Raw genomic sequence first — 25,747 nt, 5'->3', positions numbered from 1 at the left:
GAACTACATCCAAGTTTTTTTAAAAGCCCAATTTATGTTCTGCTTTTGGCAGCTAAGAAAACATGGTTAAAACTGGCCTCTGAATAATCTTGACCAACTCCTTTTTACTACACCAAGAGTCTTTGGCAAAAATACTAGAAAATATACAGTGGCATTGCTCGTATTGTCCACACTAAAGGCACATTTCTGGCACATGCTACAAAGCAACAGCAGTGCAGCAATATAGAAAAGCAAATTACTGCAGATGCTGGAAACTGAAACAAAAACAGAAAATACTGGACAATCTCAGCAGGTCTGACAGCATCTGTGGAAAGAGAAGCGGGCTATGGTTTCGAGCCTGAATGACTTCTTGTCAAAGGTTTGACAAACGTTAGCAGTCTGGCAAACAGATACAGAAAATTTACTAAACTAATCTCCTACGGAGACAAACAAACATTGTGGTATCCCGCAAGTTCTGTTTTGCCACTATTTTTCAATATTTACATCAGCGTTTTCCCCAGATGATTGCCTTGGCAACAATGACTGTGGTACACCTTGATTCCACAATCACATTAAAATGTTCTATTTTCTTGCCATGTGTGATATGTGGAGAATAAAGGAAATAAAATACTTCTGTTTTGCAAACTGCTCACACAATAGCAAAGTCAGATGATATGATAAGAACAGAAAACAGCTGGACAGATTGCACTGGAGTCTGCCCAACACCAACAACACAGCACAGAATTAGCACTTGGTTAATGATCGCATGTTGGAAATCCAAGGCTTTGACCTACACAGTGAATGGGTCAAACTGTACGGGTTTCGCACTGGAGTCTGTACCGGCTGCAACATCTTTTCTTCGGTTGGGGACACTGTGACTCACCCTTGGACACTGTGGTGAAGTACAAACCATGGTCCATATAAATCAACAAGTGCCCCGACCTGTATTTCAGTGGTGGTCTCACTACGCTGCCCCAGGCTCATGAGGTGGCTGCAAACTGGCTGGAGAATTTCCAATTTGATATCCAGCTGTTCTTGTGTATACAATAGTGGTAGTACTGGAATCTGCAATGACGGGTGTTGCAGTATGATTGGAAAGGTTCTGGTGTGCAAATAAAAATAGAAAGCCTCTACAGTTTGTGCTATTTAGACATTACTTTTTACGCCGAGGTGCTTGCTGTGAAAGATACTGAACCAGGTCGTCACCCATTTTCTTGGCATCGCCACAATCACCCTTCTCCATAGAATCCTTACAGTGGAGAAGGAGGTCATTTGGTCCATTGAGTCTTCACCAACCCTTTGAATGAGCTACCCATTTACCTTACCCCGTCCACCCCTGTAATCCCATAACCTAACCTACACATCCCTGGACACTGAGGGGCAATTTAGCATGGCCAATCCATCTAACCCACACATCTTTGGACAGTTGGTGGAAACCAGAGCACCTGAAGGAAACCCACGCAGACACGGCAAGAACATACAAGGTCCACATAGACAGTAATCCAAAGCCGGAATTGAACCTGGGTCCCTGGTGCTGTGATGGAACACTGTGTTGTTCCATTTCCCAGTCAGTCACCCATTCCTCATCCAACCCTGCTGCATTGCTGGCCACCACATCTTTCCATCCAGTCTTAGGTCTTAGTCTTCATGCGTTAAACTCCGCATCCAAACTATCAAGCCACAGGAGAGCAGGGAAAAAAATGCAGCTACAATTGGAGGAGTTTCAAGTGTGAGACAGCGGAATCTGATTGGAGAACCAAGAGCATGAAGAAGTGGACAAACAGCAAGTACAAATTGGGAGCAGGGGTCCTCTGCAGGGAGAGAGCTCGTGCAAAGCAAGGTTTCAGAATCCCCACAATAGACAATTTCAGAAGACAAGAGCACTCATTCACAAGTCAAAGGTGTGGCATTGGGGAAAGAAACTACTGCAGTAGTTGATAAGCCTGTGAAGGGGGTCAAACCCACATGAAAGTGATGGGACCCATGTTTTGAAAGTGCTCTCAGATCAACCTAATCCTGTTTCTGTACCAATCACAAATGGGGACTTTGGTTGCCCTGCCTCTGTTCCACGGAGGTGTAAAGTCGCATAGCCCCGCTAACTGCAGGGTCCCAGATCAGATCACTCAGCCCAGACTGCCGACAGCATTGGGGCTTTGCTACTCAGCCTTTGTTGTACAACCGGAATGCAAAAGCAAATGGCTTTATCCAAGAAGAGTAATCACTTCAAACTCTACACAGATGCACCCAAATCCAGACAATGCATTTATGTTTGTCCATATTTTGTTCCAGCTCTCTCAGTACTGCAACCAGAAAAAACAATTTATTTACTTGTTACTTCTTATACCTGACAATCCAAAACTTTAAGCTTCATCAAGTTGTCAAACTGTCAGACATTTGATGAAAAGGTTATGGACCTGAAATGTTAACTAGATTTCTCTGCACAGATGTTGCCTGATTGAACTATCCAGCATTTTATTATTCAAGACATTTGTTTCTTCCGATTGGACCTTTGTTTGGTTTTAATGAAGGCGAGAGGTGGGGGTAATCATAATTCCATTATTTCAATATATGGGGCATCTCTCTTCGCCACTGCAACAGTGAAGAACCTTGAACAATTAAACTTCAAAACACACGACACAACAATTAACAAACTCCTCAACATGAAAGAGTGTTTTACTGGATATCTGATGAAGGAATATCAACATGGTGGAATACAAGACAGGAAGCACAATAAGGTGATGTGTGATTCCACGCTGGGATCTATAAAGATCCGGAAATCGATAGCAAGAATTCCTCTTTAGAATGGACTGTATGTTAGCATTAGAGAGTATTAGAGAGGGTGCAAAAACTATTTAGTGAATGGTACCTGCCATGAGGCACCTCAAGTTACATGGAGGTTGGAAAAGCTCGGACTGTTCTGAGAAGAGAGAAGATTAAGGGCAATTTGATAGAGGTGGTGTTCAAAATGAAGGGCCTGGACAGAGTAAGAGAGAGGAACTATTTCCATTGGTGGAGGGTCAGAGAACCAATTTAAGGTGGTTGGCAAGAGAACCAATGAGAACATGTCCCGAACACACAAAAGGCATTCCATCACAGTGTTGCATTGGGTGTGCATGCAGGGCATTTAATTAGCAAGTATTCAATTTAAACATAACCTAGCAGTCAAGCTTTATTCTTAAACAAGATAAAAAGGTTAGTTTATTAAAAAACTGAGTAAAAATGAGTTAATTCACAAAAATACACAAAGATTAAAATGCAGATGGATTAGAAGCTGTGATGGCTTGTGAAGTCAAAGAGTTGGAGTTTCCCTTTGCAGGCGAAGTTGACAGGTTGAGCAGATGCTGGGAGGAAACTACAGGTAGCAAACTTGGAAGATTGGCTGTTTTCTTCTCAGCAAATCAGGGATGATTTATTGGATGTGTTACACTGGAACTCCCAGTGGCAGTTTCTTCACAGTTTGTGCCAATTCCCTGCCTTCTCTCCATAAGCCCTCACCGTTGACAATCCAATTCCCTCTCGAGTGCCTCGACTGAATCTCCCTCGGACACGACTCTAATTCTAACCACTCGCTGCATAAAAAGGTTTTCCCTCATGTCGCCACGGCTTCTTTTGCCAATTGGAGCATTTGCCTTATTAACTCTGTCCAGATACCTCTACCAAAATTTCCTCTCAGAATGCTCTTCCCCAAGTAAAATCGATCTACATAACTGGTCCCAGGGACGAAGATCATCATTGTCATGAATCTTTTCTTGAAGTTGCTCCAAGCAAAGTTTGTCAGACCCAGGGCCAAGACATATTAACCCACTTGCAACTACAGTGGCTCAGCAGGAGGACTCAGTTAGAATTAACTATAGGTTAGAATCCAATTTAAAGGGATACTATAATCTGGAAGAAGCCCAAAGGGCTCCGAAATCCACCAAGTTTACAGCGTGCAAAGCTCAGTACAAACATAGCAGATAAAAAAGGTACCTCGGAGTGAAGCAGATACAAGGAGGTAACCATTTCTCCCTTGTGATATGACTTGAAACAACTCACTTACCTTTAAAAAATTGAAGATTACCAGTGGATTCCACTAAAACCGAAGCACAAATTGATTCTACTGATGCCTGAAGGGCCATCTGGCTTGACAATAAGATTATATCATGATGAGACAAAGTTGGAATGGGAGCTCACGGTGTTTAGGCGAGCTAGTTCTCCAGGGTTGGCCTGATGCCTCCAGTAATTGAAAGTTAAAGGTTGCTCTGTGTAACCCTGAAGATATATCATTGGCATTTTAAAAACTGAACTTTTCTTTTTTTTCCCCCAGATACAAAATATTGAACAACGGGAAAGACGGACATTTAGCTGACAGTCAAGCATCATCCCATTGGGTAATAAGAAATTGCCATTAGGCGTTAGAATGCAATGCATCAGAAGGATGGATTTGCTGGCTGACTGCTGGAATGTGGGACAAGCCAGCAGATGAAACCTCTAGAATATTGCAATTGACAACCCTAACTTGGTTGAAGAATACCTTTTAGGAATGTAAATAGCAAATTAAGGAAATACCTCATTTATCAGGTGAGGTCATCGGTCCAGCTATGGTCTGTTTAAAATGAATACTTATGGGTAGGCATTGTGGTTACAGTGAAAGTGCTCACAACTGTCCCAACACCCAACAGTAGCATAACCAGTTTATTTATTTTGTGAATTCAAAGCCCCCAAGTCAAGCAGTTTATTCTGGTCCTGCTGTGTTCAGTGCGGATAGGACTCAGCTGAGTCTGTGGATTGGACATTCGTCTGTGATGTGGTGCATAGTTTGCTCTCTCCCAAGTAGGGGGCTGGCACTAATACCCCTTCTATGGAGGTTGGCCAAGCAGGGGATGTGGCCGGTGTGGAATCTGTTACAGGTGGACCACTCTTTCCATGAAAGGTTAAGAATGCGCAGTTGATGGGTTGAGTTTGAGACCAGGGGCGGGATTCCAGGGGGGGGTCGGAGAATCGCCTGGGACCAGCGTCAATTCCGTCCCCGCCGTGTCCCGAATTCTCCACCACCCCCCCCCCCCCCCCCCCCCCCCCCCCGAGATTCGACAGGGGCAGGAATCGTGCCGCACCGGTCGGCGGGCCCCCCGCGGTGATTCTCCGGCCCGCGATGGGCTGAAGTCCCGCCGCTGACAGGCCCTTCCCGCCGGCGTGGATTAAACCGCCTACCTGACCGGCGGGGTTGGCGGCGCGGGCGGGGTCCTTGGGGGGGCCGGAGTGATCTGACCCCGGGGGGTGCCCCCACGGTGGCCTGGCCTGCGATCAGGGCCCACCAATCGGCGGGCGGGCCTGTGCCATGGGGGCACTCTTTTTATTCTGCCTCCGCCATGGTGTAGGCAGAAGAAACCCCCTCCCCTGCGCATGCGCCGGAGTGTCAGCGGCTGCTGACGTCATCCCGGCGCATGTGCAGGATGACGTCAGCAGCCGCTGACACTCCGGCGCATGCGCGTTTTAGGCCGGCCGGCGAAGTCCTTTTGGCCCCGGCTGGCATGGCACCAAAGGCCGTTAATGCCAGCTGGCGGAGTGGGAACCACTCAATGGGAGGGCTTGGCCCCTAAAGTTGCGGAGAATTCCTTTGGGGCAGCCCGACACCGGAGTGGTTCACGCCACTCCAACACGCCGGGACCCCCCACCCCACCGGGTAGGAGAGAATCCCGGCCCAGGTACTTGTTTGTCATGTTCAATGATTCACATTCATTTGTCCAGATGGAATTTGTGTAGGAAATCTTATGTGGGAGGGCTTTTCCAGATTGGCCTTCTTGATGAGAGTTATACTTTGAGTGGGCTGAAGATCAGCATGGAGTGTTTATGATTGTGAGCTTTGCCTATCATTTTGAGAGTTATTGCAAGGCTATGGATATGTGGAGGAGTGATGATGAGCATAGTGTTCCAGTAATGATACGCATGGTAGAATTCAGCTGGGCGTGCAATGGATCGTGACCAAACAGGGGCCGAGTATTCTGCTACAGAGTATAAGAGTGCGGGTGCTGAGGTTCAGAGGGTGGTGGTAGCAGCTTCCTACGTTGTGCGTATCATCACCCTCCAAACCTCAGAATAGTTAATGCCCAAATATCACTCCCACTAACTCACAGGGTTGACAAAAGGTTGATGGAAGTGGCTCTCCCAAGACCTTGGCTTTTCAGGCCAGTAGGAAATACTGGTAAATTGCTTTCGAAAGATTGGGCCAGAGAGAGCGAGAGAGAGAGAGAGCCCCTGGACAGAACAGAATTCTTATTCTGACCTACAGCTGGGAGGTGCATTTCATATCTTTGCAGTCTCTGGAAACTAATCTACTTTGAACTTCTTGCCAATAGGATAAAATTCCAGATGTGAGACCATGGGCGGTTACCATGGCAATTCAGTGAAAGACGACTACAAATAAGAGAGTATGCAGTATTTAATGTTGAGCTTGATATCAACATCAGTAACATGATCCAGCACAAAGCTTCCTATAGGTTTACAAAGAAGTGCCCAGACCAATTAATAAACAAAATAAATACGGAAAATCCTTTTTAAAATGGGAACGGAGAACAGCAAGCACACAGCTGCGAAGATCAACAGGAGAAAACATAAAAGAAGGCTGCTTACAATGCTTTAAAACAGAAGAATGGAGAGTAGCTAACACCAATGTGGGAAACTTGCTCAGTGTTTCCCACCATAGGATACATTCTCTATTCATAGGATGTTGAATAAATAATGAACCTTGAAATAAAGTTATAATTACACAGCAGGGTGGTAGGTGTAAAGTTGACATTTCACAAGTGCTTAATTCGCAGAACTGTTTTAATTGATTCCATGTTTTCCAATTTTAAGTTGTTTTCCTTCATTTTATTAAAGAACAAACTTTCCAACACAGAATCAGGCCTATTGTCCCATCAAGACTGCACCAGTGTTTTTCTCAATAAGTCACCTATTATAATCCTACTCTCCTGCACATTCCCAATTACCTTTACTTTCCCCAGAGTAACTTTTCAATTAATAGCTTGTGCAAAGTGAACACTCTAATCATCCTCAAAACTTGTTTTTAACCTTCCGTTTTATTCGGTAACCATTCCCCACCCGCCCCCAATTACAACTGCACCAAGCAATGGAAAAAAAACGCTCCGAACAAAATCATAACACTAAATAATTTTCATTAGTTCACTCCTCAACATTCTCAACTCCAGGCAGGGGCAACTCAATAAATAACAGTAACCATCCTGGCTGGTGCTGGTATCCAAACTGAATCAATGTGGCATCTTTACCATTTCCTTCCTATAATGGTAATGGGATGGAAATTTAATCAGGAAGGAGGATGGTGGGTGGGAGACCCTGCTGCCATCAGCCCAACTAATGCCTACTTCAGGGTTTCATCCACAGTTGGTAGTAAGGAATCAACTAGAATCAGGATCTATAGTATCACCATTTACAGTTGATGAACCAAAAGGGCAATTCAGCAATGGAAAGATGGTCCATCAAAAGACAGCGAAGAGGGAAGAATAGAAATTAGACGAGACAGCACCAACCGGTTCAGAAGAGGAGCTGGTAGTTTCCTTTCCTGCCAGTGCAGTCATCATTAAACAGAAGAGCCAGTCATCACAAGAAAGAGTCTGCTTGTAAGCAAACCGATTGAATTTTGCAGACAGATGTTGCCTGGATAGCTTCTTCCATAAAATTGTTTAATGCACATTGAGCAAACAGCAGAATAATTATGTTCTTGCAAACAGCCATGGTAAACATCTTTGTATTATCCCGGTATTACATGCGGCAACAAATCCAATTTCATAAAAGGCCATTATTGATTTTAGTTCTCAGAGCATTACTTAAAAAGCATTCCTGGCTGCATCAGATCCTCTGGACACAGGCAACTGTTTTTCCAAGATATGAAATATTTAATCCAGCATTTGGCACATTAATGTTCATTAAAGTGAAATGTTTCTAAATACAAATTATTCATGGTTACTAATGTTAATTTGGTTACAGTAACCAATAGGAGAGGGGGGGGGGGGGACAACAAAAAGGTAGCAAATTTGATCCCGACTGTGTTCAGTCTAATAGTCAAGAGTACCAGCAGAAATCGGACTTTTAAAAAAAAAATCATCTGCATCCTAATGGGTTTCATTCCAACTCATACCAGACATTAAAATGACAACCTAAAGTAAAAGCCTCAGAACAGCAGCAATTTGGTAGATTATATTGGAGGTCACCAGAGAGGAATACGAAAAGCTCAGAATGAATATGGTGCAGGAGAGGCCATTCGGCCCACCATGTCTGCAGCAACTCTCCAAAAGCTTTGTGACATCTTAGAATGCTTTGATGTTCAAATGTTTTGAGTATCATAAAAAAGCTGGTTGTGCATTTTCATTTGTAAAGTCAACATTTATTGGAGTCCCTATCGAGAGAGCTAGCTTGTTCAAGCTGTACACAGTCACGCACGTACACACTCCCCCATTTGAATGAAACTATCTGCTTCACTCCAGAAGGAGGTTACAAATTTTGGGGGGAGATCTTGGAATCATTAATCTCCCAGAAACTCAAATTGGTGGTAAAGAAATTCTAGAATGTAGAGTTGTAGACAGATTATAGGTTTTGACATCTCTTAAGGCGTAGTCGCAATCAGTGTATATTATCCAATGGGGAAACGGAATCATGAGAGATGGAGGGGAATGAATGAAAGAAGGTGAAGAACGTGCCTGCTTTAATCTACCACCTAAAAAGCAAATAATCCAAGAAAGACTGAATAAATTGATTAAAATAAGTAGTAAAGAACGAAGGGATATGGTTACACCACTTTGGTACACAAGCCTGGAATTTAGTCTGGAGGCAAATTCCATGCAGAGATGCTGCATGAGATCCACAAAACCCAGAAGAATGGGCCAAACAAAAGTCCTGCAGATTTATTTTTAAACTGGCCTCTGGTAGTTAGTGAGGAGGTCTTGTGGCACACAGTGGATAGTGTATTTGCCTCAGAACCAGAAGCTTCAGGTTCAATTCCCATCAGAGGACTGGATGGCCAAGGAAGGTACATTCATAACAAGGTCAAACAGGTTGGGCATCAACCTACAAATCCTTCCAACACATTGGCATGAGGTTAAAGTGGGGGGGGGGGGGGGGGGGGGGGGGGGGGTTACTGGTCAGTCATGTTATGGGAAGATTGTTGGATCTCTACCATCACTCTCCATAGCTCCACTCTACAACATGCCTGTAAAAAGTACAGTTTGCCGCGGCAACTCTGACTCGGAGTGAACTGTAACATATCAAGGTGGTAGTGGGGTCTGATGGTGGCCAGGGTTGGGGTGGGGAGGGGGATTTTTATTGGGTGGCTTGTTGGGCCAGGAGGAACCATTCCTGTTCATTCTGGCCACAAACAGTGCTGCAGAGATACAACCAGACACTTAAACTAGTCCTTGCTGCATGTGGGGACCTTGAGGTGGATTCAATCTTCCTTTTAATTGGCCTCAATGAGCCTGTTAAGGTGGCAGGAGCTGAAATTTCACCCCAAGAGTCAACCTATAACATCCAGGTATGGTTTTCCTCACTTAACAATGGTCAGGTCAAGTACTCCACAGGATATCCAAATAAGTTAAATTTTGTAAAATTTCTACACCATTCCACAAAACCTTTCAGTACTTAAGATATGTAAATCAGGGTATTTAAAATCTTTGCTTGCTCTTCCCGCAACAGACTTAAGACATTTGAAGTACAACGTACAGCAGAGAAAGCAAAGGGGAAAAAAAGGGGACAAGAAAACAAGTTTCCTTCAGCAACCTACTGAAGCTATGATATGAAATGTTGCATTGTTTAGTTTGTAATGTGATGAGTTAGTTGAATCCAGAGAGAAAAGAAAAGAAACAAACAATACAGAAAGGGTTAGCTTACTGTGAAACCCTCAAAAGATCTATATAATCATTAAGTGAGGAAAGATGCCAATTACAAGTTCTGCACTTACATCGAGAAGGTGAATGAGGGTATAGCAGTTGCTGTGGTGTATATGGATTTCAGTAAAGCGTTTGATAAGGTTCCCCACGGTAGGCTATTGCAGAAAATACAGAGGCATGGGATTCAGGGCGATTTAGCAGTTTGGATCAGAAATTGGCTAGCTGATAGAAGACAAAGAGTGGTGGTTGATGGGAAATGCTCTGACTGGTGTCCAGTTACTAGTGGTGTGCCACAAGGATCTGTTTTGAGGCCGTTGCTGTTTGTCATTTTTATAAATGACCTGGAGGAGGGCTTAGAAGGATGGGTGAGTAAATTTGCAGATGACACTAAAGTCGGTGGAGTTGTGGACAGTGCAGAAGGATGTTACAAGTTACAGAGGGACATAGATAAGCTGCAGAGCTGGGCTGACAGGTGGCAAATGGAGTTTAATGCAGAAATGTGTGAGGTGATTCATTTTGGAAGGAATAACAGGAAGACCGAGTACTGGGCTAATGGTAAGATTCTTGGTAGTGTGGACGAGCAGAGAGATCTCGGTGTCGATGTCCATAGATCCTTGAAAGTGGCTACCCAGGTTGAGAGGGTTGTTAAGAAGGCGTACGGTGTGTTAGCTTTTATTGGTAGAGGAATTGAGTTTCGGAGCCATGAGGTCATGTTGCAGTTGTACAAAACTCTGGTGCGGCCGCATTTGGAGTATTGTGTGCAGTTCTGGTCGCCACATTATAGGAAGGATGTGGAGCATTGGAAAGGGTACAGAGGAGATTTACAAGAATGTTGCCTGGTATGGAGATCATATGAGGAAAGGTTGAGGGACTTGAGGCTGTTTTTGTTAGAGAGAAGAAGGTTAAGAGGTGACTTAGTTGAGGCATACAAGATGATCAGAGGATTAGATAGGGTGGACATCGAGAGCCTTTTTCCTCGGATGGTGATGTCCAGCACGAGGGGACATAGCTTTAAATTGAGGGGAGATAGATATAGGACAGATGTCAGAGGTAGGTTCTTTATTCAGAGAGTAGTAAGGGCGTGGAATGCCCTGATGCCCTGCCTGCAACAGTAGTGGACTCGCCAATACTATACGCATTCAAATGGTCATTGGATAGGCATATGGACGATAAAGGAATAGTGTAGAGGGACTTTAGAAGGGTTTCACAGGACGGTGCAACATCGTGGGCCGAAGGGCCTGTACTGCGCTGTAATGTTCTATGTTCATAGGCTAGATTGAGGGAGGAACTGTGTTTCTACAGCAGGACTTGCTGGTATAGATGGCAAGTGAGAATCAGTTTCTGTTTATCGCCTTTTAGTATAAAAACTTACTTCTGACGGATCTGAAAGCTGAAAATTATTCATTTTTCCTGGAAGGCATTTTGTTTGTTCTAACCATTTTATTTTTAACCATACTTAGCTGAATGTTACCCAGGAGAAAAATGAATATAATTACATTTGGCCAGGTTTATACTGGAAAGTCAATTGCACGTTGAAGCGTTAAATCCACGTTATTTAAAAAATATGAAACAAAATTGCCTAGTCTCTCATGTCACAAGTGTATGTCAGAGGGAAAACACATCTCCTTGAATACAGAAAATTATGACAAATGTTCAAGTAGCACGTTCGCCGCAAGAGTCATTAAGTTGTGGGTTTCAATACTTGAACAAAATCTAGGCTGACACACCTGTCCCGTAGAGTGCTGCACTGTTGGATATCTATCCATTGGACGGACTGGGCTGAATGGCCTGTTTTGAAAGAGTATATCCTGTGTAAAGAGAAAGGGAATTATCCCTTCTGTCCTGGCTAATACTTATTCCTCAGTCTGTTTAATAGCATTTTGGGACATCATGTTGTCACGAAGGGGAGGGGCTGTACAAATACAATTTGGGTTTTTTGAGTAATAATAATAATAATAATAATAATAACAACAACTTATTGTCACAAGTAGGCTTCAATGACGTTACTGTGAAAAGCTCCTAGCCAAGCACACTATTTTCTCAAAATCCATGACTAGAACACAAAGTGTCCAACAATTACAACTTACAGTATTCCTGATTCTCAAAATTTCTCTATGCCATTTAGCCTGATCCACCACTCAATGAGATCATTGCTGATCTGTGACTCCACTCCATATACTTCACTGTGAATTATCTGACCCCACATCAAATGCTCTCTGTGGAAGACAGCTTCAAACTTCTAACACCTTTTCCACATAAAAGAGCTTCCCAACTTCACCTCACATATTTGATTTTCACCCTTGCTTTAAAATTGCTCCAAGCCCTCGCACGTCTCCATCTCGGTCATCTCCTCCAGCCCCAAAACCCTCATATCTTCACGCCTCCCATTTTAACTGCTTTACAGTTGAGTGTCCTGCCTTCAGCTGCAAACTTCTTAAATTCCCTCCATGGAAATTATCTGCCTCATTATCGCTCGTCTCCTTCAAGACCCTCGTCAAAATCTGCTTCTTTAGCCATCGGCCCTAAAACCTCAAGTGCCTCATTGTCAAATTTTGCTTGACAAGAATAGAATGTACCAAGACTGGACTGTGCCCACTAGTCAGATTCCCCATCCAATGGAAATAGAATAGATGAAATTTCTCTTCAATTTCATCCAAATCACCCGCTAACCTTCTAAATGCCAAGAGAACACAACACTAATTTGTGTAATCATTCCTCCCTTGGGTGTTCAGGTACATGTATCCTACACTCCCTCCAATGACAATAGATCCTTTCTAAGGTGCGATGCTGAGAACTGAACAGGGTGCTCCAAGTGTCGTCTAAATAGGGCTTTGCATAACTTCTGCTCACTTATTCTAGTCCCTTAGATATAAAGCCCAGCATTCTATTTTCTTTTTTGAGTATTTTCTCTATCGGTTTGTGATGTTTTAATGATCCTTGAATGGATCCATAGAGTTTGCACATTCTCCCCGTGGGTTTCGACCCCACAACCCAAAGATGTGCAAGATAGGTGGATTGGCTACACTAAATTGCCCCTTAATTGGAAAATAATAATTGGGTACTCTAAATTTATAAAAAAAACGACAAAAAAAATCTTTCTAAATTTATGCTTCCATCCACATTATGCGCAGCATGTTTTGTACACCAGAGCATCAAGGTGTTGGAGAAAGTTTGGCTAAATGAATTAATTTGTCCAGATAAACAGTTTCAACACAATGGGCTGTTGCGGAGAGAATCGTTTGGGAGCAGATGGAGGCAGCGTCATGTCAGGGGAAGTGTTTGAGGGCACTGTTGTCGGCACCTCTTCCGTTCTCACCGGTCAGGTACTCCATGAGCCCAGTGGTGGTTTTGGCATTATGGGTGTGGAGCCAGTGGAGGCAACATTTTGGGCTGGAAGGCATGTTGGTGTGGGAGCCGATATGCGACAATCATAAGTTTGTACCGGCGGGGCTGGATGCAAGGTTTCAGGGCTGGCGGGAGGTGGGAATAGAATACTTTAGGGTCTTGTTTATAGGTGGCAAGTTTGTGGGGCTGGAGGAATTGTATGAGTTGCCCAAGAAAAACAGCTTTAGGTACGTGCAGGTGAGGGATTTCTTCTTGTTGTGTGCGAGCTTAAGCCTCCTCAGTGGCAAACATATGCAGGGGATGGAACACAGTTTTGGGTGGTGTGCGGGGGACCTGTGAATCACATCCACATGTTTTGCGCATGTCCAAGACTGAGGGGGTGGCTCCAAGTCCGAAAGTGGCGATATTTGGTGTGTGGGAAGATCTGGGAGTCCAGGTGGGGAGAGAGGCCAATGTATTGGCCTTTGCCTCCCTCATAGCCTGGAGACGGTGTTGGCGGGACCAAGAACCGCTGAAGTCAGGGGCATTGATGAGAGTCCTGGCAGAATGACTGCAGTTGAAGAAGATCAAGCTCATTTTGTGGGGGTCGGTAGAGGGGTTCACCCAGAGGTGTGATTTCTTCAAGGAGGACTGAGGGGGCTGCAGGAGAGAGGGGGTGGGGGGGGGAAACGGAGATGCTGGTATCGTACAACATGTCCATATATATTTCAGTCTTTCACATTATTTTACTGTTTGGTTTGATCATCTTCTATCCAAACCACATCTAAACCCGGATTGTTATTTAGTTTTGGTCAGACTAGGACACCATTTTGGAGGTGGAAAGGATTCACAACCCCATAATAAAAGTCTGGCAGTATCTATTGAGGCAGAAGCAGCATTAACGTTTCAAGTCAATAGGACTATTCTTTGGAGCTACAAAGAGAGGAGGAGGTGGCACAGTGGCGTAGTGGTTAGCACCGCTGCCTGTGGCACGGTGGATCCGGGTTCAATCCTGGCCCCAGGTCACTGTCCATATGGAATATGCACCTTCTCCCAGTGTCTGCGTGGGTCTCACCCCCACATAACATAGATGTGCCTGGTGGGTGAATTAGCCAAGCTAAATTGCCCCTTAATTTGTAAAAAATGGGTACTGTAAATTTATTTTTAAGACAGAAAAACAGGAGTGTTTTACTCTGGCGTCGGCACCCGTTCCGAGGCTCCATTCGGATTCGGCACCTGTTCTGTGGCCCACAGGGGGCTAGGACGGCACTGGAGTGGCCTGAACCAGGCGCTGCGGGGTCCACGCATGCTCAGTTGGGCTGGCGCCAACTGGCGCATGCGCAGTGGCCTTCTTTCCCGCGCCTGCCCCGATGCCAAATGACGCCAACGGGGCTACAGGAGTTGGCCCGCCGATTGGTGGGCCCCGATCGCAGGCCAGGCCACTACGGAGACCACACCCAGGGTCGGACCCCCCCCCCCCTCCCACAGGCCGCCCTGGACCCTTCAACGCTGCGATCATGCCGGTTCAGAATGGCGCCGGCGGGACTCGGCATTTTGGTAACAGCCGCTCGGCCCATTTGGGCCGGAGAATTGGCATGCTGGCCCAAGCTGGAGAGTCGTCGCATACGGCGACCGGCGCCGCTCCGACCACGCCGGCCCCAATGGTGCCGATTCTCCGCTCTGCGGAGTATCGCGTCACGGCATCGGGGCGGCGTGGCGTGATTCGCGCGGCCCGCCGGCAATTCTCTGACCCAGCCGGGGGTCGGAGAATTCGCCCATCGTCTGTTCTGTGTTTCCTGGCTGACTTTAATCTACTATCTTGCTAGCTGCGGCAAACTCAAAACACCCCTTGTCTAATGGACTAGTCTAGGACTTCCCTTTTAGGTTCTGTGGCAGAGCCCATGATGTCAGTTTGATAGATTTAGCAAGTAGCCAATTGGTGAATCTAAAATTCTGAGCTTTCTCCTGTTATTGCTTGCAATGGTGGAGCCATTTAGAATCTTCTGGAAAAAAGGTGGTTCATATGAAGAGCTCCATTTTGTCCTGAGTTCTGTGAAGAGATTCAGCTTGGAAGCAGCTGGAAGACACTCTCTTTCTCTGTCAGATAATTTAAAAAGGCTGCTAGTCAGATCTTGGAAAGGCACACATGTTCAAAAGAAAGTCAGTAGTAAGAACTGTGAAGGATCTTCTGGAGTGAAAGATTGCAAGCCAATTCTCACCAGGTCTGTGATTCTTTAATCCACTGTTTGAAAGACTGGGAAAAGCCCAATCGGAGAACATTCCAGAGATCAGGCAAAAGGAAAACACTGAGAATAGGGTTCCATCAGGTGGCCAGAGGTCAGAATTGCATTGACCAGAATCTCTTGCAGAAACCAATTCCCCAGAGGGTCACATTCAGAAATGACTGGCACCTATAGAGGCCACAACTACAGCAGGGAAGATTCAACTCAAACCTTTTCCTTCAATTCCCGTTGTTTTATTTCTTCCTTTCCCCTTGCCGTGTGTCATGTGCCTAGGTGGAAGGTGGGACGGGGTTTTGGGAATAGGCAGATTAGTGGGCCATAGTTCCACTTATTTCCTTTATATGTTCACCTTTTACGAGTTTGTTAAATGTTTTGCTTATAAATCTGGGGCTGGATTTTCCCAAAATGGGTCTATGTCCCCACGTTGGCGTAAAAAAGCTGGCGTTGCACTCCAGTTTCCTACAAAAAATAAAATTTGATTCACTTACCTTCTGGGGGCTAGCAGGGGCCTGGAGAGCTTCACGAAGCTTTGGCTGCGGATACGGGCCCCCACACGTCAGGTTCAGAGTCTGCTCATGTGCACAGCGGCAGATTCGCTGAGCGCCATGGCGGACTCGGACCGTGACGAACACCAACAAACTAGCTCCCCCTGCCTCCCCAGATCAGCCCCTGCATTGGACCAGCCCGATCGCTGCCCTGGCTGCCCACAAGGGACCCCACGGTGCTTGATTCTATCGCCCCCCCCCCCCCCCCCCGCCCGCCCACCAGGTTGGCCGCGGACTGAGTTTGCATCCACCACACGAGAGTCCCGAGTGGCCATACCATGTTAGTTCTACGCCGTCGGGAACTCGGCGGTCGCAAGTGGAGTATCGCTGAGCGGGCATCTGTCAATGCCCCCCCCCCCCCCCCCCCAAGCTGGGCGATGACATTGCGGACACGCGGATATTCGGGGCCCAGAGAATTGCTGGAGCGGGGCCGGGCCAGATTCCATTCAGAACTTTGATTCTTTGCCTGCGCGCCAAACGTGATTACGGCGCGGGCTGTGGAGAATCCAGCCCCTGTCGTCTCTAATGCATTGGAGCAGTCAGGGGTTAAAGATCTCAGAAAAACACAAATTATTGGTTAATTCACTTATGTTGGGACGCCGGGGTCTGTGGGGCTGGAACTGACCGCACACTCGCCGAGGGCATCTTAACAAAAGTGATATGGTCCCAATTGATACCGTAAAAGGACGGGAAGATCCCAAAATGGAACCTTGGGTCAAAAGACCATCACTTTTTGTTTTATAAAATGTGAAGGAAGAGTCACAGGACAACATCTAGTTTAACAGGGAAAAAACACTAAACGTGAAAAATTGGATTATTATACAATATTCCATTACTCTCTGTTTAGCTTAACAATTCCACACAGATTTTATCATAAACTACAATGGTCAACATAAAAGCCCTTCTAAGCACACAGATTGGTTGTGGTCAAATGCACATGCTCCGATCTGAACCCAAGTTAATGTCTGTTGTTTTTTTCCACAGAATCTCTCCTCCTCTTCCCCCCCCCCCCCTCGATGATTGTCACACAAGTTTCCAAACTCCACTCCCAAAAACACATTTTATATTCTTTGCTCATAATAATGTTTTTCCTGAGTAGTGAGCATTCCAAAAATCCAGTCCAGGTTTTACAAATGACACTTTCAAATAAAGCTTATGCTCCACTTTAACAGCGAATCCAGTCCATGATTTAAAACCAGTGCCTTTAGGATATCTGTCTTGACTGCTGTTCATTGCTGTTCACAATTGCTTTAACTCCAAGCAGAATAGAATCACAGTTGAATTGAAATCAAACCCCACACCTACAAACCCCTTTGTCAAATATAAATCTAACCATAGGACATCACACACCTCGAATTCCTTACTCTCTCTGCTGCTTGATTCTTAAAAAGCCTCCATGGATCAAAAATGATAATGGCAAAAATAAGGACAACAGAAGGAAGGACCGTTACAGTACAGAATGATGGAGTATATAAATTGCACTGTAATAAGCATTTTAATACCTCAATTTTATGAAGAGCGCAGAACCAAATTAGCCGATGCGATATTTAGAATATGGTATACATCCATTTTAGTTCAAAAGCAGCAACTTGTTTGAGTCATTATCACAAGCTTTCAGCCAGATTCTGCAGCCTCTAAACCCCACATGTCACTTTGCTCTGTATCCAAATGTGTCACACTGGAATTTTTACATAGACAGCATAGGGAGGCAATGGCACAGTGGGATTGTCACTCGATTAGTAAACCAGAGACCCAGAGTAATGCTCTGGGGACTCAGGTTCAAATCTCACCACTGCAGATGCTGAAATTTGAATTCAATAAAAATCTAGAATTGTAAAAAAAAAAGTCTAATGATAACCATGTTGTAAAACCCACCTGGTTCACTCATTTCTTTGAGGGAAGGAAATCTGCCATCCTTACCTGGCCTACAGGCGACTCTGGATCCACAGCAACTTGGTTGACTCTTAACTGCCCTCTCAAGGGCAATTAGGGATGATTAATAAATGCTGGCCCAGCCTGCGTTGCCCACGTCCCATGATGAATTTTTTTTTTAAATCCAGTGTTTTCCTAATTGGTGGAGGTTATTTAATTTGGGTTTCAATCAATCACTCAATCTCCTGCAAGAAATTTATTCAGGTTATTTACATTCCACCTCAAAGTGGTTCTCAGGGAAGAAAACTTTATACACATTATTCAATGGCAGATCATTTCAGGTTCAAAGTTTAATTTGGCTCATCTCCATACAGAAAGAGGAATGTTACCAAGTTCCACATAGTGCTTGATTTTATTTTAAATTATTTTTGTGCACAGCCGTAATGCAAGGAGTGTCTCATTTGTTCCAGTTCATCAGGCTAGAAGTAAATCTTTCATCTCTGTAGAGCAGAGGCAGGCACAGAATTTCACATCTGGTTATCACAGCACAAAATTTGAAACTGAAATTTGAACAGGCGTCATTCAGTGGTGTCAACTGGCTGTTGTTTCCAATGTCCACAAAGAAGTTATTTTCAAAAAGCTCACCAAAAATTTCAAGTCTGGGCAAAAGCAGAGATAACAGTGGAAATGCAGTGAGAAAGATTTGGAAAATCTTAGAATCCATAGAATTCCAAATGTGCAAAAAAGGAGGCCATTCAGTCCATCACGTCTACAACAACCCTCTTGAAGAGCAGCCTTCCCCGGCCCGCATCCCCATCCAATCCCCACAACCCCACCTAAACTGTATATCTTTGGGCACTAGGGGACAATTTTTAGCATGGCCAATCCACTAACCTGCACATCTTTGGACTATGGGATGAAACTAGAAGCTCCCGGAGGAAACCCATGCAGCCACGGGACGTGCAAACTCTACAGTCACCCATGGCCAGAATTGACCCTAGTACGTCCCTGACACTGTGCTGCAGCAGCAGTGCTAACCACTGCAGGGGTGGGGTCACAATGGCCCACATGCTGTGCAAGTGCCTTGTCATAAGAAAAATAGACTTGTATTTATATACTGCCTTTCACAATTCAAAGCACTTTATAAACAATGAAATACTTTTTTGAAGTGTAGTCATTGTAGTGCAGGAAATGCAGCAGCTAATTTGGGCACAGACTGGTCATATAAACAGTAATGTGATAACGGATCTGATTTAATGATCTGAGTGAAGGATAAGTATTACCAAGACATTCATTGGGAAAACTACTCTGCTCCTCTCCAAATAGTGCCATGGGATCCATTACGTCCACCCAAAGAGAGAGAGAGAGAGAGAGAGAGAGAGAGAGAGAGAGAGAGTGTGAGAGCAGGAGGATGCTCTGTTTGACCACACATCTGAAAGACAGCACGCCCTTCAATCAGCCAAGGGTTTGTGCTTAAACATCGGAACTTTAATGTTCTTTTAATTCAGAAGAGAGTCTGCTACCATTGAGGCATGCCTGACACCTAGAAAAAAGAGTTTGTGTTTGGAATCAGGCTGATCGGAGTCACGGCGCTGGTTCTCGGGCTCCAAATATAGAATTCCACAGGGGAGGCCTTGCAAGCTTATTAGACCTGCACTGACTCTCCAAGGGAATTAAATCACTTATCCCAAAGGAAAACAGATGACATGAGGGGTGAAAAAATGCAATTAGTGATGAGGATTAGGAATGAACTACCTAATTGATATGAATACAGGTTCAAGAGCATCCTTCAACATCGACAAAGAGCTCATGGGGGCGGAGGAGACGCAGACAGAGGAGCTGAGGAACTGAAGCGAAAGTGGGAGAAGGAGCTGGTGGTTAGATGGAGGATGGCTTTTCAGCAGATGCCTTGAGCAGAATTAATGCGACCGCGACTTGCGCCAGGCTCAGCTTGATCCAATTCAAGGTGGTCCACCGGGCCCACATGACAGTGGACCGGATGAGTAGATTCTTTGGGGTGGAGGACAGGTGTGTAAAATGTGCGGGAGGACCAGCGAACCATGTCCACATGTTCTAGGCGTGTCCAAAACTTAGGGAATATTGGCAGGGGTTTGCGGACGTCATGTCCAGAGTATTGAAGCCAAGGTGGCACGAGTCCAGGGGTGGCGATTTTTGGGGTGTCGGAGGATCCGGGAGTCCTGGGGGAAAAAGAGGCAAATGTTCTGGCCTTTGTTTCCATGGTAGCCCGGAGACGGATACTGCTAGCTTGGAGGGACTCAAAGTCCCCAAAGTCGTAAACCTGGCTAACTGGCATGGCGAGCTTTCTCGGACTAGAGAAGATTAAGTTCGCCGAGGGTCACTGCTAGGGTTCACCCGGAGGTGGCAACCATTCATTGACTTCTTCGCGGAGAATTAATCGTCAGCTGGGGGGGGGTTAGGGTAGCGTAGAATAGGGAGTAAATGTGGCGGGTCGAGAGTCGGTGATTGCACTATGCTTATTAATCTCTGTACATTGGGTTTTTTTCTATACTGTTGCTGTTTATAATTTTCCTATACTGTTGCAGTTTGTAATGCCAAAATTACCTCATTAAAATTGTTTATTAAAAAAAAGTATCCTTCAGAAGAAATTTGGATAAATACAAGAAAAAAGTGGGGAACTGGCTGGCACAAAATGGACTACTCCTCAAAACAACTTGATTGGCCAAATGGACTCCTGTGCCGTACTCTTCCATGATCACTGCTAGCAGGTGGGTGTTTTTCTTGTAAGACATGTACATCAGCAGTTTCATTTATAAATTTAGACATAGGAATTCATAGTGAAAGCACACAAAGAAGTATATTCTGTCCTCAAAACAGTTTACATTCACATCCTGGTTCAAATTATGCCTGGCCCTCTTACCAATCCTCAAGATTAAACTTCGCCTTCACTGATCGTATGTCATGTCACAAGTGATTGATTTATTTTTTTGAAAATGAAACTGCCAACTACTGAAGCACACAAAGCACTAAGCAATGAATCCAGTACTGTTTAGGTGTTTGGTATTTTTAAGGATAAATGGTTACTATTTTATCTGCCGACTTCCTTGTACTGCTACAACTAGGAGATAGTTTTGCAGTTCCCAGCTTTTTGGGGATAGAAAAATAGAAAAAAAAAGTTACATTCCAAATGACTCCTCTGACTTCCTTAATCATGGTACACACTCCAATATTCAGATTCAGAATGGTTACAGTACAGGCCATTTAGCCCATCGCGTCCCATGCCAGCATTCTGCACCTAATTATAAAATGCCTAATCACTTTTGCTTTTCCATTCTTCCTGCTGTATAGTGAAACTGGAACGGAACTCTGGATGGGGAGTTAGATGCATTCAGGGGATCACTGCACTACTGATCTGGTCCTCCATAGTTGCTGGTAGTCACCCATTCTCTCTCTGTCCATGTTGTGGTGTGTTATTTCTAGAGATGAGTTACGTGCGTTCTGCTCTGTGGATGCACCACCTGCTGCTCATGCTCAAAAACTGGGACCTCGGTCATCGCCATCACTTCCTGCACATGGCCGTCCAAGGCATGAGAAACATCCTGAAACTTCCACGGGGAGCAGGGTGTCCACGCCATGAGGCCGGGCTTTTGCTTTTTATACTAAGGAGCAGATTTAATGGGCTTCATAGGTTGATCAACTTAAATTGCTTACCTGAAAGAAACAGGAAACCATACTGGAGATATGCAATGTCAGACCGCAGTAACAGAGAGGGGCAAAATGCTTTCGCAGACTATGTCCGGTCCCCCATTTCTGAAGTGGCTATTGACACAAATGGCAATTTCCTGACAACACTAAAAACAAAGAGCTACAACAGATAGGAAGATGAGCTGAGAATTTACAGAAGTATTGAGAACTTATGACCAACAAGGGGCAAATACGATTTAGCACAAACTACAACATTCCACAGGATTTTAAATATTACATTTTAAAATTGGGTCATAAGCCACCAGGAGAGATTTTGCTGAAAAATCAACAAAACTCACTGAGCAGTTACAGACAGAAGAAATCACACTGCCACATTGTCACTCCTCTTAGCTGGGGACTGCAAGCATGCTGCTCCTGGCACTGCTCGAGAAGTTGCAACTGATTTCCTAAAAGCTGGAACACCCAAAATTGCAGTGGCAAGATTCTACAGGAGCTGAGAAGTAGTAACTCCTTGAAAAATGTCAACCAGCAGAAACATCCATGAGAAAGAGTAGCTAATGTGTCAGGCCAAACACTTGCATATCAGTTTAAATTTCAACTCCAGTTTCTTAAAATAATGCTTATTATTATTACTTAAAATAATGCTTATTATAATGTAAGTAGGCTTACATTAAACACTGCAATTAAGTTACTGTGAAAATCCCCTAGTCGCCACATTCCAGCGCCTGTTCAGGTACACCGAGGGGAGAATTCAGAGGGCGGGATTCTGTGATCCTGAGGTTTAAGTGTTGACGCCATCAGAAATGTTGTTGCGTTTCTCGGCGGCGACAACACGGCCTCAGCACGGCACTTGAGCGACCCTTGCCCTCCAGCTGCTGATCCTAGCATGGACTGGGTGCCACAGGGCCCACATATGTGCAGTGGCACCGATGCCAACGCGTGCATGCGCAGTGGCTCCCTTCTCCGTGCCGGCCCCGACGTGACATGGCGCAGGGCTACAGGGGCCGGCGCAGGAGAAAGGAGGCCCCCAGTCAGAGAGCTGGCCCGCCCTATCGGTGGGCCCTGATCGCGGGCCAGGCCATATCAGAGCCCCCCCCCCCCCCCCCCCCCAACACCCTTCCGCGTCGAGGTCCCGCCAGCTGAGAGCAGGTGTGAACAGCGCTGGCGGGACTTGGTTTTTTTTACGAAGGCCGCTCGGCCCATCACGGGCCAAGAATCAGCGGGGGGCTGCATAGAGCGGCCCCAGACCGGCGCCGCGCCACCAGCGCCGATTCTCCATTCTGCAGAAAATCACGTCCCGGCGTCGGGGCGCAATTCGCGTCGGTCGCAGGGATTCTCCAGCCCAGCCCAGGGCTGAAAGAATCCCGCCCAGGATGTCCAATTCACCTAACGGCACATCATTCGGGACTTGTGGGAGGAAAGCGGAGACCCGGAGGAAACCCACGCAGACACGGGTAAATGAGCAGACTCCACCCAAGCGGGAATAGAACCTGGGACCCTGGTGCTGTGAAGCAAGTGCTAACACAATCATGCCATGTTTTGCAGACATGAAATTTTGAAGAGCCCTGGATTGTTAAAACAGACCATCTTCTTCTTCCTCCATGTTAGCAGGAGATTGAATTTGTGAATCAAGTAGGTCAGGAAATGAGATACATCACAAAAGTTTTCATGTTTAATCATGCTCCCTGTGCCCCTCCTACATGTTAGAATCCCAGTTAGAATCAGGTCACTTTAAAATTTCAATCACGTGATGTATTAATGACATCACCAGCCGTTTGCACGGACAAACGGGCACTCCATGTTAACAGACTGTAGAGCAAATGCCTTTCCAATAAAATCCACTTGGTTGTAACTTTGTGATCTGCAAGTCGATCCTTTAAAAGTACTTCAAAGAAAACTGGTGACAAGGAGGTTGGAACCACACTGGCAGAACTCGTGGAGAAGTAAAAAAATTATAGAAAAATCATCGATCAGGCATCAAGAAAAGGATTAAGAAGCCAAAAGCTTTGTCATGAAATACATACATGCAGATAATGATATACAGACAGGCAGCTAATGAAGATAGAGAACAGGACATGGCCAATGAGCAGGCAGGACACTCAGGGGTGGTATCTCACTATAAAAAGGCACAAGGCACTCACACCTCTTCCACTGATGAACATCTACAGAGTGAGTCAGAGTGTATTTACAGTATCACACCTCCAGCATGTGGCTAAGAGCTAGTCTGATTCAGTCAGACAGAGTAACCACACTTAGGTTAGCAGAGAGTCGAACTCATAAGAGAACTGTGCTAACTCTGCTACTGGTTCAATAAATCAGATTGAACTAACTTCAAGGTCTGGAGTATCTTTTGGTTAAAGCTGCATCCAGTTGCAGCCTGTGTTATCCCAGAGTACATAATACAACAAGCTTCACGACACCAAAGCTGGCAACGGAGAGGTGCCAAACATTGGTAGCAGCCAACCGAAATTTACTGTAGATTTCACAGTAAACAACAATCGAAAAAAAGCTCACCATATTCAACCTCCTGCAAAGTCGGGTGCAACCAGAAAAAACAGGCTGGAAAACCCGTGGTGAGATTGTGGAAATATTGCATGGCCACTGGTTCAGGCTCCAGAAACATGACCAACCAGAAGGTGAAATCAATCACACAGTATCTACTTTGAAGAAATTCGCTGAATACTCTGAATTTGGAGATATTTTAACCAACATCATTAGAGACAGATCAGTGTGTGGGTTAAGAAGTGAAGCTATCCAAAGAAAGCTGTTAATAGGAAACAACTTAAACCTAAAGAAGACTTTAGACGTCGCAATCTCAATGGAATTAGCAGCAAGCATGCCCAACAATAAATTTAATTTTGAGCACGAGAATACTGGACGGACAACCAGTGAAAATGGAGGTGGACACTGGAGCAACAGTTTTATTGGCACCAGAAAAGTATGACATGTCACCTTTAACACCCTCGAGGTAGAACAAAAGTTAATACTGGGAAAGTAGTTCCACTGGGAGGGCCCAAATCAATGTAAATGTGCAGCTGAACAAACAGACTGCAAACTTGCCCCTGCAAGTCATTAAAGGTAACTATCCAGCCTGAATGGGGAGAAACTGGCTGCTGGGAATCAAGCCAAACTGGGCCAAGGTGAATCTCATGTCGGCGTCCGAAGCAAGTCAATCAACGATTTTAAAGAAGTAAGCCATTGGACTTTAACGGTGAGCTTGGAAACATGAAAACATCTTTAGCTTGAATGAGATTCAAGGATGAAGGCCAAGCATGATGTTTAAAGGCTAGGCCAGTGCCATATGCCATCAGGCCCAAGGTTGAGGCAGAATGAGAAAGGCTGGTCAAGATAGGGATCCTTAAATCCATTAATGTAAGTGATTAGGCCATGCCGATAGTACCCGTGATGAAGAAAAAATGGTTTGGTACACATAGGTGGTGATTTTAAAGTTAATATCAATCAATCCGGTACTGTGTGCAGAGCAGTACCCTCTGCATTGATGATTTATTTGCTGGGTTGGCTGGAGGCCAGCATTTCAGTACAGTGGATCTTAGTCGAGCTCATCTCCAGATGATTCACATTTGACAATCGTGATAAAGGGCTATTCTCCATGTAGCATCATGTCCACACCTGCATTGTTCCAACATCCCATGGATAAAATTCCAAGCGGACTAGAAGGAATCCAGCGCTGCTTCGACGATACCTTAAGTTACTGGAAAGAAAGAAGAGAATATTCAAAATTTAGATGCTACACTCCAGAGACTAGAAGTTTATGGACGAGTACTGAAGGATAAATGTGAATTCTTCAAATCTTCTATTGAATACCTGGGCAAGGGACTGCACAATCACCTTCAAAAATAAAAGCCGTAACTAAGGCACCTGCACCTTAAAATGTTCATTTCTGGGCTTAAACTAAAATGGAAGGTTTGTCCCTAATCTAGCAACTATTCTCAAGCCTTTACACAACTGGTGTCAAAACAGGAAATGGGCGGATCAGTGCAAGGAGGCCTTTGTACAAGTTAAGGAGACATTACTAAAGTCAGAGGTCTTGACACATTTTGATTGAAGTTACCCTTGCATCGGTCTTGCTACACATCACCTTATGGGGTGGGATCAATGGTTTCTCAAATAATGCCCAATGGTGAAGATAAGCTGATAGCGTTTGCATCAGGATTTATGAACAATGCAGAAATGAACTAGGCAAACAGAGCAGGAAGCTCTA

The 25,747-nt window shown here is 45.0% G+C and overlaps 1 protein-coding gene across 2 annotated transcripts in view; it reads right to left on the bottom strand.

Annotated features, from left to right (window-relative positions):
* LOC119977071 (TBC1 domain family member 8) overlaps positions 1-25,747 on the bottom strand; it is a 146,835-nt gene that overhangs the window by 94,717 nt on the left and 26,371 nt on the right. The window lies entirely within an intron of this gene.

The sequence above is a fragment of the Scyliorhinus canicula genome, chromosome 14 (assembly GCF_902713615.1).
Source record: "Scyliorhinus canicula chromosome 14, sScyCan1.1, whole genome shotgun sequence".
NCBI lineage: Eukaryota > Metazoa > Chordata > Chondrichthyes > Carcharhiniformes > Scyliorhinidae > Scyliorhinus > Scyliorhinus canicula.
This window is presented reverse-complemented; position numbering and strand designations above follow the sequence as displayed.